This window comes from Rousettus aegyptiacus, unplaced genomic scaffold (genome assembly GCF_014176215.1).
Source record: "Rousettus aegyptiacus isolate mRouAeg1 unplaced genomic scaffold, mRouAeg1.p scaffold_m13_p_13, whole genome shotgun sequence".
In the NCBI taxonomy this organism is placed as follows: domain Eukaryota; kingdom Metazoa; phylum Chordata; class Mammalia; order Chiroptera; family Pteropodidae; genus Rousettus; species Rousettus aegyptiacus.
In genome coordinates, this window is record NW_023416288.1 from 61,581,514 (window position 1) to 61,599,893 (window position 18,380).

At 45.4% G+C, this 18,380-nt stretch overlaps 1 long non-coding RNA gene across 1 annotated transcript; it reads left to right on the top strand.

The window, feature by feature from the left end:
* The first annotated feature begins 15,597 nt into the window (after nt 1-15,597).
* On the top strand, nt 15,598-17,962 carry LOC118610779. Its single transcript, XR_004954058.1, has 2 exons — nt 15,598-16,085; nt 17,457-17,962. It is a non-coding gene; the product is annotated as an uncharacterized LOC118610779 (long non-coding RNA).
* Nucleotides 17,963-18,380: the final 418 nt, after the last annotated feature.

Sequence of the window (18,380 nt, forward strand, 5' to 3'; positions counted from 1 at the left end):
TATCAGGCTCCAACGGAATCACTGCAAGTTTTACGAGAATAAAGCGTTTAAGGGAGGCCTTCAGGGCTGCACAAACGTGGGAGAACATGGCTGAGGAAGTGAAGGTCTCGAAGGCTGCAGCTAGAGAACTAATGACATGGTCACTAAAGACTTGAGCCGGCAGCACCGGGCCTAAGGCCGGAGGTTTCAGGAAAACCAAGACACTACGGGGTCTACCCACCCAAGGGGGCTGCAAAGTGGGAGCTTGTGGGGAAAGGTCTGTGAACCCATCACACATGAGCATTGGGATAATGGCGTTCACTTCGCTTACACATCCCAAACCCTTTGCAAGCTCCTCTCACAGGCAAGCCGGAGCCATGCAGGGAAAGGGGTCCCCAACCTTAGCCGGGTAGGGCGATGGCAGTGGGGTGATTGACAATAGAATATTGAGCACAGAGGTACCAGCCCGAGTGCCAGATTCCAGAAGTTGAACTGACGGAAGGGTCCGGCGGTTTCATTGTTCAGAATATGGATTTAAATTTAACCCCTCGTTTTAGCAAGACGCCTTGTCCTGCCTTAGCTGTGCCTCATGTCCCTAAGTCCACAGCTTCTCACGTTCAGGCTCTCCAGAGTGGAACTTGTGTCAGGGCAGGTGGGGGAGAAGACGGGGACTTAACTGCGCTGTACACAGACTCCCAGCGAGTCTTGTTTTCAGTCCACTGCGTTCAGGAGTAATTGCACCCCCGACTCCGAGCCTTCTGCACAGGTGTCGGGTTGCTTCTTGTGGGCTTTGTTCCCTGGGGTCTTAGGTTTCAGCCTTTGTGCTGTGCTGAGTTTATTTACCACATATCTGTCCACCCTCTAAGATTTTACTGACAGCACTCACCTGCCGCTGGCCACGCTCACATTCTTTGTAGTAGTGCAAGATCAAGAGGAAATTGACAAGCCCACATGTTCTGAAAGTCCGTGAGATTTTAAAGATTAACGGTGTGATACAGGGCTAAGCACTCAAAGTCAAGGGCCTTAGGTCTAGTTCCAGCCATCTTCCCATCTTTCTTTTAAGGAGCCCAGTTTTCTCACTTCAAAAACAAGTTGGTCCCATCAAGGTCCTTTTTTAAGATTCTAATGAAAGCTGTGACCCTCTCCTTAAAAAACAAATACAAATGCACACACACCAAAATCGGGAATAATATTTTTGGAAGTTCACTGGTACCCTGAGGCATCCCATGGACTCCCTGAGAGCTTAACCCTCACATGCAGACCCTGGGCTCAGATCAAACTCTGAAGTCACCTTTAGACCTGACATTCAGTTCTCAAAGCTCTAAGGTTTATATATCACAGATTTCAAAGACGACATTTCAGGCTGGCCTTCTTAAGAGTTAATAGCCTTCAATGTACTATTTATCAGGAAACCAAAAAAGCGGGAGTCTTAAGAGTGAGTCTCAACTCAGTTCAGAGAGGTCAGGAGCTGAGGGAAGCGGCTCGGGAGCTTTAGAGGCCAGTCAGTCAGCATGGCTGCTGGAGAGACCAGAGATCAGAGAAAGCCTCTCTCATCTGCTCACCGTGAAACATGCCATGGAATCACAGCCAGACGTCTCAGGCGGGGCTCGGCCAGCAGGTATTGCGTATGGTCCAGGTGACATCAACAGTGGCCTCCCTGGCTGCACACTCACAGCGCGTAATTTTGAATAACGTTGAAAAAACAAGCCGCACTGGAGCGCATGCAGACCGGGTGATGGCATCACATGTCCGTTGATTGTGGTCTCTATTTCTAACTCTTCAGGATCTGAGGGCTGCACAGCTCTTGGTGTGTGTGAGACTATGTCTGGATAAGGAACAAGGTGACACGTTTGAGGATGCAGGTAAGTGGCTGACAAGCAGAACTGTTTCCGTATTGCTGAGAAAGATGAGCAGAACACGGAAGATAGCTTTTGCCTAGGTCAGGAGGAACTGTTAAGGGCAGGGTCTCTCTAACCAGCCTCTAAGAGGTTGGAACAAAGTTGCGGTTATAGTGCTTTATCTCTGGACCTGAAGGCCACTTAGGTCAGCCCTCTGCTGCTCATTGTCTTCATCTGACATCTGCTCAAAGCTACTTGGAACCCCAGGTGCACTGCACTATGGGCTTATTGTTGAGTGGATGGATCCCACACACCTGTAACCTTGGTACCTTCTCTGCCTTAGCAATTTTGTTTACCTTCTTTCTTGTACATGTTATGTTTCTTTAGAGTTGAGTCTGCCGAGTGCAAGTTAGGCACAATTATTTCATATAGCACATAGTTAAAGTAGTAGCTGTACCAGCCAATCATTCCTTTAAAAAAAAAAAAAAAGACTTCAAAATGGGTTTTTACAGCATTTTACAGCGTTCTGCCACTGGTAAAACTGGCATCAGAAGGGAGGACCATTTTCTCGGTACCCACATAGCAGGTAGCTCGGGGCTGGGAAGAGGCCCCAGGATCTCCTCTCTTCTACCCCATCCAGGCATAATGGCACGCATTGCCGTGAGTTTGGATTTTTCTGAGAAGGGAGCTTAGAACCCTGTCGATCTGGTGTTTTGTTATGAAGTTCACTGAAAGGTTTTCTGGCATTGATTTTTAATTTCCACGATCTCCGTGTAGAAAAGTCCCGATCTCTGCACCCCTCGTTGACTCTGTGTCTAAGGGCCAAGGACAGACTCCAGCGGACTGCTTTGGAGCCACTTTGCTTTGAAAAGGCTTATTCCACCCAGGTGGCCTTAGCACCCAATGGCCAACCCTGCCCCCCACGTGGAAACGATAAGTGCCTCAGCTGGCACTGAGCTGGTATGTGGGTGCAGTCAGGAAGCTTCGGGGCGCACTGTGCAGACTTGCTGTCTCAGGATTAGCACTTTCTAAAGCCAGAAGAGAGATGCGCGGTAGGCACGTAACTCTTCCTCCTGCGAGAGGAGAGGGCTCTGTAGGGCAGGGTGCTTATTGATCAGAAGTTACAGGAGAAAGGAGGGCGGGAGGATGGTGAGGCTTCCACAAACCCTGCCTCCATGGAAAATTTTGTTGGCCGCAAAATCGTGGCCCGGTACCAATCCATACCAACCCCAAACATGTTGGGCAGAGACGGCGCAGGCCTGGCAGAGCTTGCTAGCCAATGCTGTGCCAAAGGCTTGACGTGACAGGAGGCGACGAGACAAAGGTATTGGAGTATGCCAGTTGGGCGCCGGCCTTCTTAGCTGTTGGAACTGGTCTCGGGGGGGAAAAGCACAGCCCTTGGGTATGCTTTGGTAGGAGGCGTTCTTACTGTGAAAACAGTTGCCTCTCCCTTCAGGCTTCCTTCCTGTAACTGAACACACAAGAGGAGAAGGTCAAGGGCAGGCGGGAGGACAAGGGCAAAAGAATAAGGCGTGGCTGGCACATAGAGCCATGTGCTGATCCTAGCTCACTTGCTGACTTCCCGTATGTACAAAACAACACCACCAAAAGGGTTGAGCTGGGAGAAATGTAAATGAACAGAGCTTCACTAACAAAACAATAAACAATTTGAGATTCTTGTGTGGGGGGGGGGGGCCGTACCTATGAAATGATCTTGAATGGGTCCTGATTCTACACTGACTGTGCATTTAAAAAACAAAACAAAACAAAACACACTTAGCTCGTTTTTCCTAATCTGGGAGGTAAGGTTAAGAGCAGCACCTCAGTGAGTTACCTTGCAAGTAACGTTCATAAAAAGACAAAAAGGGGTTGTGGGCATGTATACTGGCCAGCCAGCTTGCTCGCTCGCTTGCTTGCTTGTTTACTACTGGCCTTTTTCAACTGCAGATGATATGGCTGGTGCAGATGGGCTGGGTTCTGGGTCTCTGGGTGAGCTTTTCCAGAGCTCATGCCTCTCCTCCCAGCAGTAGGAGTTCGTGGTTGCTGCAGAATGTGAGGGTTACAGTCCGCTGAGCTGTAGGTGTCCCAGGGGACCAGAACACACAGATAAACAGTTCCTCTTGGCCTTCTGAGGATCACACTGACCCTGAGCCACAGCCGTTCCCATTCCATTACTGTTTCGGCAAAGATTTATTGAGCACCTACGATGTTCCAGGCACCGTTCAGGCACTGAGATGGGGGTTCCCCTGTAATATGCCCAGAACTGTGTTACTCAGGCCATTTCTAGCAGAAGATATGGGTAACCTGATTGCAAGTGCCATCTTCCCATGCTGTTAGAAACCCATGCTCTTCTCCCAGACAAAGTCGATGTCTGGCCCTTCACCTTTTAAGTTCTGAGAAAGGTAACCTAGGAAGGGCCGGGGGAAACCCTGATGCTTAATTGGATGGAAGACACTCTGATCCCGTTGCTGCCCAGTGTCTTCCCAAGTTGGCCAAGGAAAGGCCGATCATGTGGTTCATCCTTTCCGAGCAAATTCCCATGTACCCCTTCATTTACGCCACCCCCACACATCAGCCTCCGCCTCGTTCGGGTGCGCAGAGCTGGCGGAGATGGAGCAGCAGTTCACATCCATGGAACAGACTACGCGCTGCCTGCTCTAACCTGCCCGTGACCGTCCTCTCACTGCTTAGCAGTACTTGGGAGGAAAAATGCAATCTGCCTGAGCTCCCTGCACGCAGGAGTCCAAAGAATCATGACCAGGATCTCATAGCAAAGAGGCGCTTACGGCTGGCAGACTCCATCATTCAGATATGTCTGTCCCTGGCCTGGAACGGAAGGTCGAAACCAGAGCTCGGGGCTCTGGAGCCCTCCCTCGGGTTAGGCTGTGGATCAGAACGGATCGCTGTCCTGTTACAGTTCTGACATGTCATATCTCTGTTAAAGCACGTAGTACGTTCATTCTGCCTTGCATTAAAGTCACTCAAGTTCATGTTTTTCTTGCCTCGTGGACTGTAAGCTGTGTGATGTCATGGTCCCCGTCCCTAGCACGTGCCTAGCACCACGCGGGCTCTCTGCGTTGAACCGCGTTGACATAAATGCTATCACCCACACATTCTGTCTTTAGAGGATGAATTAACCTATGATGATGTGAGCAGCAAAGCAGCGCCATGCTGAGGTCAGGAGCTCCCACTCTGAGAAGCAGAGGTTTTCTGTGGTCATTGCCTTAGGAACTACGGCATAGCTACGATGATTCCCTAGAAAATAGAGGGAAAACTGTGCTAGCTCTGCATTTAATTTCCTTTGGTGCCGGTTGGTTTTCTGACTGTTTGCAAACCTTCTACTTATACTCAGATGGAATTCAGGAACTGGGCGCATCCTAATGTGTAAATGTTAGCCAGAAATTCTCTCCAGAGCTTATTCCTCAAAAGGAGCACAAGGGAGTAGATCAACTATAGCTTAAATACATGTTTAGTAGAATTATGTAGAAGGGAGGATAGGCAGACATTCTTCCCCATATTAATTTTTAACATACCACAATTGCGAGAGCTGGAATCTACTGCCTTTGTAGGAGCTGAATTTTCAAGATCAGAGGATTCAGCACCATGGTCAGAGCCTAAGAGATAACAAATTTGGGCCTGAAGTAAATGCTCTCTGTAGGAAAAAAATAAAGAATCTTTACCTGAAGAATTCCCCTAAACAACAGTGAGATGCCCTACGCACCTATGAGAATGGCCAAAATTCAGTACTAACAGCAGCAAATGCTGACGAGGATGTGGAGTGACGATATCATTCATTGCTGGCAGGAATGCAAAACAGTACCAGCCACCTGGGAAGACAGTTTGGCAGTTTCTTACAAAACTAAATATACTCTTACCACATGATCCAACAGCCACACTTGTTGGTATTTACACAAAGAAATTGAAAATTATGTCCACACAAAAACCTGCATATGGATGTTTATACCAAATTTTGGAGGCAACCAAGATGTCCTTCAGTAGGCGAATGGATATATAAACCATGGTACATCCAGACAATGGAATACTATGCAGTGGTAAAAAATAATTCAAGCCATGAAAACACGTGGAAGAAATACATATTAGTAAGAGAAAGAAGCCGATCTGAAAAAGCTACATACTGTGTGATCCCAACTGTATGACGTTACGGAAAAGGCGAAACCATGGAGACGCTAGAATGATCAGCAGTTGCCAGGGGCTGGTGGGCGGGGGTGAGAGGCAGGGCACGGAGGCGCTGTAGAGCAGCGAAGTGGCTCCGTGTGACACCGCAGTGCTGGATACCTGTCATTATGCGTGTGTGCAGGCAGGGTGTCCACCACCAAGAGCGAAGCCTGCTGTCAGCTGGACTTCATGGGACCAAGGCGGGTCGGTCTCGGTGCGTCAGCTGTGACGGAAGTGCCCCTCTGGTGGTGGGTATTGTTAACGCCATGCGTGCGTGAGGCCAAGGGGTTGATGGGACATTTCTGAACCTTCTCCATCTTACTATAAATCTAAAACTGCTCTTAAAAAAAAGTCTCTAAAACTATTTTCCCTCCACTTTAATGACCTTTGTGCCAATGATCAGATCAGCTAGAGAAAAGACCCTAGAACCCCCAACTCCATGTTCTTCTAGGCGCCCCTCTGTCCTCAGGTGTTGTCTGGACCCACACCCACTGGTCTCAGTCTGAAGTCATCCCGTGAAGCATCTTTCTGACCTCGGAAGGAAGTGCTTTCCCAGTGTTGATTTTTGATGTCTGCTAATCTGTGAGGTAAAAAGAGCCGCTGGATCTCTTAGCTGTGCTAATCCGAATGTGCAAGCGCTCCTTCCAGACAGAGAACACAAGGGACCGACCTTCAGGAGCCTGGAAGCCAATCTCCTGGTCCTGGAAGCACACCTCGGCCCCTCCCGATGGCTCTTCTAAGGGGAGCACTAAGCTGGTGCAGGTGCAGGCAGACTTGGAATGCAGGTGGCCCTGGAGGGCCACCACGGGAGGGAGCATCCCCTGTGTGCCAGGTGTGAAGTGAAGTCGCCTCGTTGCAGCCTCACAGCAGTCTGATGCAGGTGGGAGCCGCTCTCTAGCTTCCTCTCACCAGGACTGGCACGCAAACATGGATGCGATACACAGCCACGGTGAAGGAAACCCTTTCGGAAATTATCCATGTGCCCCCCGTCCCATAACAATGTGCTTTCCCAAGGTGTGTGTGAGTTAAGCTTCATGTGCGTTGTGTTGTCTTAGCTCGTCATTCGAAGGTTTATTGCAAAAAGTGTAGAATCCAGCCAAGTTATAAGTGAGATCTCTGCAGTGGGAATATAAAATGTTCAATGAACCACTTGGTAGTAGAGGACTAACTGCTGCTCTGATCTGTACGAGATGATACGGAATTGAAGGACGTAGAGTGTATAAAATTGAAACTGCAATAAATGAATATTACACACTGCCAAAGACACGCACCTGCACACCCACCCTCTTTACGTCCCGACGGGGATACACGTCAGGTGCAGTCTCTGTGACAGGGTCCCTGGGAACAGACCAGGGATCACAGGCCACAGCTCAGGCTTCCTTCACAGAACCTGGAGTTAATTACCGACTCGTAGTTGAGTGTCTACATGCTTTCTCCAAGATCTTCAGATCGTCCCTTTTTCTTGCAAGTTCCAAAACCAGTTGCCGCTTTTATGGAAAAATCTAATTGCTGTGAAGTCTAACGTATGCGCCGCTTTCATATCCAAATATCCTCCTTCCTGTTTAGTTTACAGCATTCCCATGACTCACCTTTCGGTTATGGTCTGCAAGGTACCACACCTCTTTCTGGTCCTGCCCGCACATATTGCTAAGTATCTGCAACTTTAGAAAAAAAAAAAAATTCATGAGCTATGTTAATAATATGAGACGCTAAAAGTGACTTGTCTTACACAAAACAATAAATCACAAATGAGATTTTTTAGGCCCCATGCGCTTCTCTCCCGTACTGCACAGCCTATACTTATAAGATTTTCTGCACCTTTTATGGTATGAGACGTGCCTGGAAAATTCATAAGATAGCATGTGCCTAGTTAAGTATTTGTTGGTTCTAACATTTTCAATTCTTTTTGAACTCGTAAAGAAGGACAAAGAAACGATATTTAATGGATGTCGTAAGATGAACAAAACAGTGACGAATAAAGCAATGAAATGTGAAAAACTATGTCCACGTTTTTCTGGAGAGTAGAAATTTCCGAATAAGTTCCTAGCATTCACCCAATCTGATGCTACTGTGAAAAAAAATGTGCATAAGTCCATATAAATATAATGGACATAAAAATCCACGTTCATATAACTCCTGCGGCAGGTTATCTCCCTTCTCTTTTCCCATTCAGACGATACCAGTTTTGTTCAGAAAGATGAGAGAAAACATACCCACCACTAAAAATACTTGTCTAATACGTGAGATGGCCGTGCGACAGCTCTGGTCCTTGATGCAAACAAAAATCTCCTAGGTGTTTATGTGAAAGCCCTCGTGTTCGTGAACCCGGGGGCACTGCTCCTTCTGGCCTTGAGTGCTGATGCGAAGCCCGGCACTGTGGCAGCCACCTTGCAACCATGAAGCGATGAGCATGAGCAGGACAGCCTGCAGGCTAAGGATGACAGAGAAATACAGTTGGACTCTGGGTCCAGGACAGCTCTTACCCCTGGACTTCTTGTTGCTTGAAATCAATATCCACCACACTTGTTTCAGGCACCGTTAACATGGTTCCTGGTTGTTTGCAGCCAAATGCAATATTAATCAGTACAACCTCACACACATCTTCTGTTTCTGAAACCGCAAAATAAACATTTCTCTTAAATTCAGAGAAAGGCTGCGTAGATTCCCACATTCTCTAATTTCAAATGTAGACATTGAAGCCCCACAAAAACCTATTTTATTCATTACAATCAACCAGAGATTGATAAATACCAGAGTTAAATGTAAAAATAAAAAGTACATATGTACATATAATATAGTTGCTAATTCTTGGGATGAAAGACAACTATGAAAAAAAAATCAATGGAATTGATTGACAAAAGTCATCATCTGACAGCACCAGTGCCGGCCAGGTTGTGGGGAAATGGGATCTTAGTACCACTTAGTGGGTGAACTGGTCCAGCTGTGTGCTTCGGAGAGCATTTTTCCATATCTGGTAGATGCTGAACCTACCCAGTGACCCAGAAAGTCTTGCACACGTGCCCAAGAGATATGCAGAGGAAGGATTGCTGGGTTACTGTCTCATAACAACCTAGAAACGAATCTAGGTGTCCACCAATAAGTGAATGAATAAAAACATTGTGATCTACAGTCCTACGGTATTAAAATGAAAAAAGCAAAACCCAGCTTTATGCATCAATATGGGTAGATTTAGTGGTATACCGAATCGTTACAATTTCAGGAATTTTGCAAGCGGATGATATATCAGTAGCTTGAGATCTGCCATGATAGAAGTATTTACAACATGGAAATTAGAAAAAGCTACGGCTCACCTCTCTGCCCAACTCCCAACCCACCCCTGCAAGAGCTGGTGGTTAAATATTTGTTGGCACGTGGGCGGATAGATTTTGAAACAGGATTCTTTAAAAAGGCAAGTTGCAGAATGATAACAGTATGGTAGCATGTATTTAAAGCTTAAAACATAAAGATATTCTATGTAACATTTAAATGGCAATGTAGTGTAGAAGGATAAACAACAAATTTGTGATAAGGATTGTCTAGAGAAGGGGTCCGTGTAATTGGTGTGGTGAAAGAGAAGGGGGATTTGAACTTTCTGTTAAGTTCCATTTTTATTTTAAAACATAGCCAAAAGAGGAAAATGTTAATTTTTGTCAGTTATGGGTGGTAAGTATAAATATGTTCATGAGTCTCTGTGCTTATCTCTGTTATTTAAATTTCAGGGTAAAAAAGGCCACCCACTAGGATGACTAGAATCAAAAGACTAAGTGTTAGTGAGAATGTGGGGAAGTTGGAAGCCCAGTATGTTCTGAGTGGGACTGTACAATGGTACAGCCGCTTTGCAAGATAGTCCGGCAGTTCCTCAAGGAGTTAAACAGAAAGGGACCATAGGACCCAGAAATCCCACTCGTCAGTGTATAGTCAAGGGAAATGAGAGCACATATCCTCAAAAAAGATAATACATGAATATTTGTAGCAGCATTATTTATGTAGTCCAAAATTAGAACCCATACATCAACTGATGTAAGGATAAACAAAATTGTGGCATATCCAAACGGGGGACTATTACTCACCCATAAAAAGAAGTGACATGGATGGGCCTTGACATTATGCTAAGCAACATCTGCCAGACACAAAAGCCCAGATGTTGTATGATTCCATGTATATGGACCGGTTACTTGCCTCCAGATCCACCTCACATCACTTGCAAATAATTTAAACCGAACTCAGCATTTCTCAGCACAATGCAGAGCCACCAAAACCCCCGAATTATCTCCTGCTTTTTACCTTTATGGCTAAATTGTACCCTGCCCCTCAATTCATATGCTGAAGTTCTAAATCTCAATACCCCAGGAAGTGACTATTTTGAGAGAGAGTCTTTAAATAAGTTTGAATGAGGTCATTAGGGTGGGCCCTAATCCACTATGACTGGTGGCGTCCTTATTAGAAGATTAGGGCACAGATGCACACAGAGGGAAATCAGCAATCTCGAAGCCAAGGAGAGAGGCCTCAGAAGAAACCAACTCTGCTGACACCTTAATCTTGGACTTCTAGCCTCCAGAATTGTGAGAAGAGAAATTTCTGTTGTTTAAGCCCCCAGTCTGTAGTACTTCTAAAGGGCAGCCCTAAGAAGTTCCTCACTCATCATGTTAATAAGATGTTCAGTGACTGTGCTGGTTAATTTTATGCTGCCACTTGCTAGGCTTTGGTACCTAGTTGTCTGATCAAACATCAGTCTACATGTTGCTGTGAAGAGTTATTTTTTAGATGAGATTAAATCAGTAGACTCCTGGTAAAGCAGATTACCCTCCATAATGTGGGTGGGCTTTATCTTATCAGTTGACAGCTTAAGAGAAAAAAAAGTGAGCTCCCCCAAAGAAGAAGGAATTCTGACTCTAGACAGTCTTTGGATTCAAGACAGCAACATCAGCTCTTGCCAGAATTTCCAGCCTGCCTTCCCTGCAGGTGGCAGACTTGCCAGCCCCTACAATCACATGAGCCGATTTCTTAAAATAAATCCCCCCTCTCCCACACGTACATACTCTCACCCTGCTGGTACTGATTCTCTGGAGCACCCTCACTATCACAGTGACCAAGGACTGATACACTTCATGCTCTTGCACTTGTTTTATGCAAAATATGTGTTTCTAAATTTGTGAATGGAAGAGCTGGTCAGATTCTTGCAAATTAATTCATCAGTGTGCTATTCGTTAGTGTTTTAATGATGACATTGAGTTTTGCTGGAAGATGGCTTCAGAGAGCCAGGAGGGATGAAGAGAGATCATTCATCCAGACGCCCTGCAATTTACACCCACGGTGCGCTGACAGCCAGTAAATTCCAATAGAATGAACAATTACGGTTATAATTTTGAAACTGTCTTTGTTATGAGCATCCTGCTTCTGCCTTTTGATCCTGCCTAATCTTGTTCCGCCCTGTCATTTACTGCCTCACTTCTTTCTTGAGAAATGGCAAGTTTTCTTTCTGCTCTGTTAAGTACATAAAGTGAGCTGCTAATCCAGCGAGAAGTCAGCTAGTATGCAGAGGATTTGGCCAGGAGGGGAAACGAAGACGTGAGGCATGAAAGGGCCGAGGAAGTCTGGAGAGTGTCGGGAGCACGGAGCGTGGGGAGGGCAGGCTACGTGGTGGCCAGTGACCCCACACTCACCCATAACCACGAACACCGACTTGTGTCACCAGCCGACGGATCAAGAACTAAAGCCAACAGGGCTATGTAGGTTGCGCTGATGTTTGGCTTTCCTGTCACCTCGCCCTAAAAAGTCACCGCCCCAAAGTTTTCCTTCCCTAATAACCTGTGAATGTCTAAACTCGAAGAGGTTTGCCGTGGAGGTGGGCAGAATGTGAAGACCCCGAAGAAGCATCTCGACCCTGATGAAGAATGACGTGTGTGGGGTAGAGCCGATGAAGGACTGGTCTTTGAAATAGAAACGAGGCAGCCCGCGAGGCAGACGGCAGACCCGTTGGGACACCTCGCCCCTCAGAGGCCCAAGCAGCGGCACTGTCCTGTAGAACCTCTGCAGTCGACGGCATGGTGCACAGCTGCCCTGTTCAGTGCCGCGGCATCCAGCCACTCGGCACTTGAAATGTTGCTAGCGAGACTAGCGAAGGAATTTTAAATCATCAGTGGTCATATGCGGCTAGTGGCCGCCACGTTGGACAACACAGCCATGTGGTCTTTACAACACACCGTTTGACGTGTCTCTCAACATATGGTGTGAGGGAGGGGTGCCCCAAACACATGAACTCACTGAGCCTCTTCTGATGAGTGGGGTATGTCGCTTACCTGCCCAGCAGGATCTAATCTGGTAGGCAGTGGGTTAGAGCATCTTTTGTAAGAAACACTGTTGCTTATGTTCACCAAATGTGCATAAGATAAACCTTTGTCTAATAGTCACTTATTACTCAAGAAACAGAGCTGAAACTTTCCACCTCTGATTTGTTTCCAAAGGTGGGATTTAAAAAAAAAAAAAACCAAAAACTTCAATTTATGGTAAATTTGGAAGAAAAATCTTGCCAGCCCATTAGGGTGCTTTCTAAGTAAAAGAAAATAACATTTATCAAGCTTGTCTTTTCTTATTCAAGTGATTAGAGATGAGACGAACTTGGAACATAGAGACGTCTCAACGTTTGCCATGGTGGCAGGAGAATATTGAGCAGGGAAACTGGCATTTGGTCCCCAGCACAAGCGTGTGCACACACCCATCAGCTCATATTAGGAAGGAAATGTGCTTTGCTGGGAAATGTCCTGGGCTAAACCATGGACTCAAGTTTGGGAGTAACAACTCTGCTTCCTCTACTTAATCACTGGGAGCCACTCAGTTAACCTCGATGGCTCTCTTTCATCTTCATGGGGTGGGGATGGGGAATGCTTTCTCAGGGTTTCTTTGAACAAAAAGACTAGAACCATTGTAAACATTAAAAACTTTTAACAAATACAAAGTACCCCCTCAATACAAATTATAAAAAAAGTTGTTGGTTGTTTGATTTCTTTGGAGAAATGAAGCATTCTTTGAGTATAGTATGGATGTGGTTCAATAGCGCCATTACATCCAAATCTTTAAAAGTGTAGGGGACTTCACAAGATGATCTCGAGGTCAGGAAAGTGCCATTTGGTTTCAGTGCCAGTTTTTAAGAGAATTATTACAGATTGAGAAGGAAGTGAGTGGCTGCAGTGTACACAGTGACCAGCTTTCAAATAATAGTTATGACTTGAGTCATCTCTGAGAAAGAAGTAAACACATTCTTTTACTTTGACTGCTGGATTATATTGATCAAATTCATCTACCCATTAGAAGGCACCATCTCACATTATTCTGGAAGTGGTCACCCTGAGTCAGGCTGAGTCATAGCTAATATGTTTGATTTCCTTCTCATTTATTTTTACTCCATCCTCTGTATCTACCTCAATTTTTTCTTCTTCCCTGAGAGTCACTTGAGCACATGAGGACCATTCCTAATCTTAAAAGCAAGAAGGACATTCCTATGTTAGGAGAGGAACTCCAATAAGTATAGGGTGCCTCATAATTTATTACCAAACTGAGATGTCAGAGAATGAAAGGGGGCCCTTTCAATAACTATACCAGGGCAAGAAGTATACACCGATTATCCCAAAGAAATAAACAGAAAACAAGATAATCAACCATGATTGTTACCAAAGCAAAAACGAATGAGACCAGCATATACCCGCCAGAGTGACAGAAACGGAAAAGCACAATGCCACATGTTGGGAGTGTGTTTTACAACCACTTTCTGAAGCCATTTGGAATTGTCTAGTTAAAGTTGAGCATACATGTATCCTGTAATTCAGCAATTTCACAATCTTTAGATACTAGCATGTTCATTGAAACACAGAAACCTAAACCTGGAAACAGCACAAATACATCTCAACATTAAAGTAGGTACATTTACTAAATAACTATCCATATGGATAAACTTTACAAGTGTTACATATATTGAAAGAAGCAATTCCAAAAATATATAGTCATTTATGTAAGTCAAAACTAAGCAAGGATGCGTGCTCACATGGTTAAACTATAAATAAAGTATAGATATTATTAACCTAAAAGTTAGGATGGTGGTTAGCTCCATGGGGAGGGACGAAAATATTGAGGAGAGTCTAAGGTCTTGGAATTATTTTATTTGTTAACCTGGGTGATGGGGATACAGAGATTTGTTTACTGTCCCCCACACTTCACATGTATATAATCATTCCTTTTTATTGAGATGTAATTGACAGAACGTTGTACAAGTCGAAGGTTACAGATGTTGATTTGATGTATATCGTGATATGATTACCTCGTAGCGTTAGCTAATAGCTCTAGCATAATTGTCATTTTTTTGTGGTGGGAACAATTAAGATCTAGTCTATGAGCCGTTTTGAAGTTTATAATACATATGGTTGACTAATCACTATGCTATGTATTAGCTCTCCGGGACTTATTCATCTACCAGTTGCAAATCTGTTCCCTTAAAAACATCTCCCCAGTGGTAACCACCATTCTACACTCTGTTTTTACAAGTTCAACTTTTTAAGATTGCACATATAAGAGAGATCACGTGGTATTAATCTTTATCTGACTTATTGCACTCAGCGTAATGCCCTCGAGGTCCATCCATGTTGTTGCACATGGCAGGATTTCCTCCTTTCTCGTGGCTGAATAATCCGTTATGTATGTGTATCACAATTTCTTTACCCACTCATCTGTTAATAGGCACTTAGGTTGGCTTTTGTAAATATGGCTTTTGTGTTGAACATGTAGGTGCAGCTGTCTTTTCAAACTAAAGCTTTAGTTTTCTTTGGATAAATACCACATTTTGCAACAGTGGTCTCATGCGATTATAATTTTGTGCTTCCTTTTCTCTGGCAAGCCTGGTTATTCTAATATATTTGTCTTTTGGCTGGAATCCCATAGGTCATGTTGGCTTTCTTTGTTCTTTTTTGTTTTTTCTTTATTTGCCTCTAACCGGATTATTTCAAAATTCCTAGCCTCTAAATCATTTATTGTCTTCCATTTGCTCTACTCTACCGCAGATTCTCTCTATTGCATTTTTTCATTTCATTCATTGGTTCTTTTTTATGATTTCTGTCTGCTTGGGAAATTTTTTATTTTAATCTTACATATTTTTTTTTTGCGGTTTCGATGAATGGTTCTTCTGGGTTTTCTTGTGGCTTGTTGAATTTCTTCAAAATTGCTATTTCGAATTCAGCTAGGTCACAAAATTCCGTGCCTTTGGGCTCAGTTTTTGGCGAGTTCTTTCCTTTCTGTAATGGCAGGCTTCCTTGATTTTTCTCGTTCCTTGCAGTTTTGCGTTGCTACTTCGAAGTAGCCGACACCGCCTTAAGTCTCTGCTGGGTGCTTCGGGATGAAGCGTGCCGCTGCTCGATGCGGTGCGGTTGGCTGAGGTTTTCTCGGTCTTCGTGGTGGCACGTCTGCTGCGCTCTCCTTGCGCCCTCGTGTGGCAGGATTCTTCAGGTCTCTGTCTTCTCTGGTTCTTACAAGTCACCAGGGCAGCTGCCGGGAACCTCTCCTGTTTTCCAGAAGGTGGCGCTGTAGATCCAGTTTGCGGCTTCTCCCACGCCCTCCCTCACAGCGTGGCCCGTTGTCTGAGCGGACCCCTGTCTGCAGGAGCTCGCTTTCCTCCTCGCACTGTGGGCGCAAGGAGCCCCGGCAGAGTTGGGGGAGGAGTGGGCTTAGCCCTCGGGGCACTGGGGGAGCCCACGGATCTGGTCGGGAGGACCCCCGTGTGCGATGCTCTCAGGCTGGTGGGTGGACTTCCTGCTGAGTGCAATCAGCAGGACGGGTGTCCCTTATCTGCCTCTCTCCCAGTGTCCTCCCTGCCCCCAGCCATGGAGGTCTCACCTCAGTCCTTTGGGTGCTGTTGGAGGTGAATGGGTTTGTCCCATCCTGTGGTGTTTCCTTGCAGGAGGGCAGTGTGGAGCTGGGAGTTTCTCTTCCGACCCCTTCTGTTGCTACCAACCTTTTTTATATTTTCTTCTAGAATGTCATGCTGTTATCTCCCCCCCCAGGAAGGCTGGACTTCTGCAGGTTCTCTCTCATGCGTGGGTGTCTGCCCAGGTCAGCACTCGTCAGTGTTTACCCCCAACTGTGGCAAGAGGGGGTCTGGGCGGGCTCGTTGGCTCCCCTGGTTCTGCAACCCATGCCGAGGTCTGTCCGCCTCTTACTGGACGCACAGGGAGGTGATACTCGGCCTGCATCCCTGGCGTGTGGTGCTGGATCCCACACCTCCCACAAAGGTGCTTTTGTTGTGGATGGATGTCTGTTGTGTTGTTTAAAAAAGGAGGGTTGTCTTCACACGGCCATGATGCTGACATCACCCTTCACCCCCTCACACCCCACACCCCCATTTTTCCTCCCCCCCCCCCAATGGGTAATAGTCATTCTTGACTATCTCATAACTAGAAAGACAAGGTGTAAACACAACAGTGTGATAAGGAGTGTGGTAGCGATTAGAACTGCTCACCGTCTGGGCACGTAGTGGGGTTCTTTTTTCTGGCTCGTTGTAGTTGGAGGTCGGGGGCCGGGGGCATGTCCAAATTATAGAACATGGTGCAGAACTTAGAGTTTGTTCTGAGGCAGCCAGTGGTGGGTTTAGAATGATGATATAAGATACATCATGTTTTAACGGGCTAATTCTTGGTGCTGTGTGGAGGATGCATTGTTGAGGGCAAGCAGGGAGCCCAGTTAGAGAGCTCATCACGGTGAGAGATGGTGACTTGAACTTCAATGGTAACAGGCAAAATAAAGGAGCAGTGTTTTGCAGGTGCATCCGACGGGACTTAGAGAAGGGTGGAAAAGAAGAGTTGAAGGAAAGAGAGTGGTAGCAGATGATCCTTCTGCTTTTGGTTAAACAACTGAATATACGGTGGGGCCATCTACTGAAACGGGGCACATGAACGATTAACAGATTCGAAGGGAGAAAATGGGGCCAACGTTTCCTGTATTAGCCTCAGCTATCTGTGCACGTGATAGGCAGCGCCATCTCTCGGGGGAATACCCAGAGCCGAGGATGTGTACAGGAGTCACTAGCGTATAAATGATATTTAATTCAAGGGACTAGATTAGATCATCTAGAGAGAATACAGATAGAAAAAAAGATGTGAAGAGAGGAGAAAAAACAGGTGTGCGGTCGTAGAAGTCAAAAGAAGAAACTGAGTTTTGAATGCCTTTGAGAAGTGGAGTGAGATAAAAAAGCAATGATTGTATTTGACAAAGGGAGACTCTCGGCAGCTTTAATAAGAGACGTTTCAACACACTTCGAGGGTGTGTGTGTGGTGGGGGAAGGCAGGGTGAAAGGATTGACAGAAAATAGAACAAAATGAAAGAGAACAAAGGGAATTTTCATGATAAATTTCGCCCTGACGGGGAGCAAAAATGGGGCGGAGCCTGGAAGAGGTTTGTGGTGAAAGCAGATCTTGTTTCTTTAAGGATGGGAGACACTAGAGCATGACTGTTCGCTGATGGTGACCCAGGAGTGAGGAAGATACTAATGATGCAGGAGATCGACAGGTTACTTCACCGAGGGAGAGAGGGGTCTGGTCCAGGGCACAATGGAAGCGCCGTCCTTCCACAAAAAGAGAGACCCTCCATCCAAGGATGGAAGAGGCAGGAGATGTTGGTCTGACTGGTGCAACTATGAGCAAGTGCTCTTTGACTGTGGCTGTTTTCACTGACTTATGAACAAATTAAATGAAATAATAGTTGATGGAACCAAGTAAAGACCCAAAACTGCACAGCAAAAGGATTCTCATAAAACAGTAAATTAATGAAAAAGCAATCAACCCCTTTTTACATATTTTGGTTAATGCTAAGATTTCAGGGTAAAGAATGAATCCTGTAAGCACGTAAGTGGAAAATAAAGTTTACAAACAAGGGGACACTTCTGGTCCAGCCATGATGGAATAGCTTATATCAGATGAACTCTCCAAAAACAACTGTAAAAGAAGTTCAGTGTGCATTAGAAAACCTTTTAAAATGTGTGGAGAAGCTACAAGGGAAACACAGTGAGGTGGAATTCACATTCGCCCGGCTTTTCCCTTGAAGACATTTGCTATTTCACAGTAAGCCGGGGTAATAGAGTCCTAGTAGAGAACAGCAGAAAGAATTTATTGTTTTAATATTCAGACAATTACATATGTAGAACATTCAAAAGAATCAACAGAGTGTTGCAATTAATGCATTCACAAGGTCACCAGATACAAGGTCAATATTAAAAAGTCGACTGCACTTTTATACACTAGCAACAAAAAATTAGACAATGGAATTTTTAAAATCCAGGCTGGCTTCATATTCTGCCACGATATGATGTCAGAAAATCGAAAACATTGTCTAACAAGTTTTGAGACGCTGTGC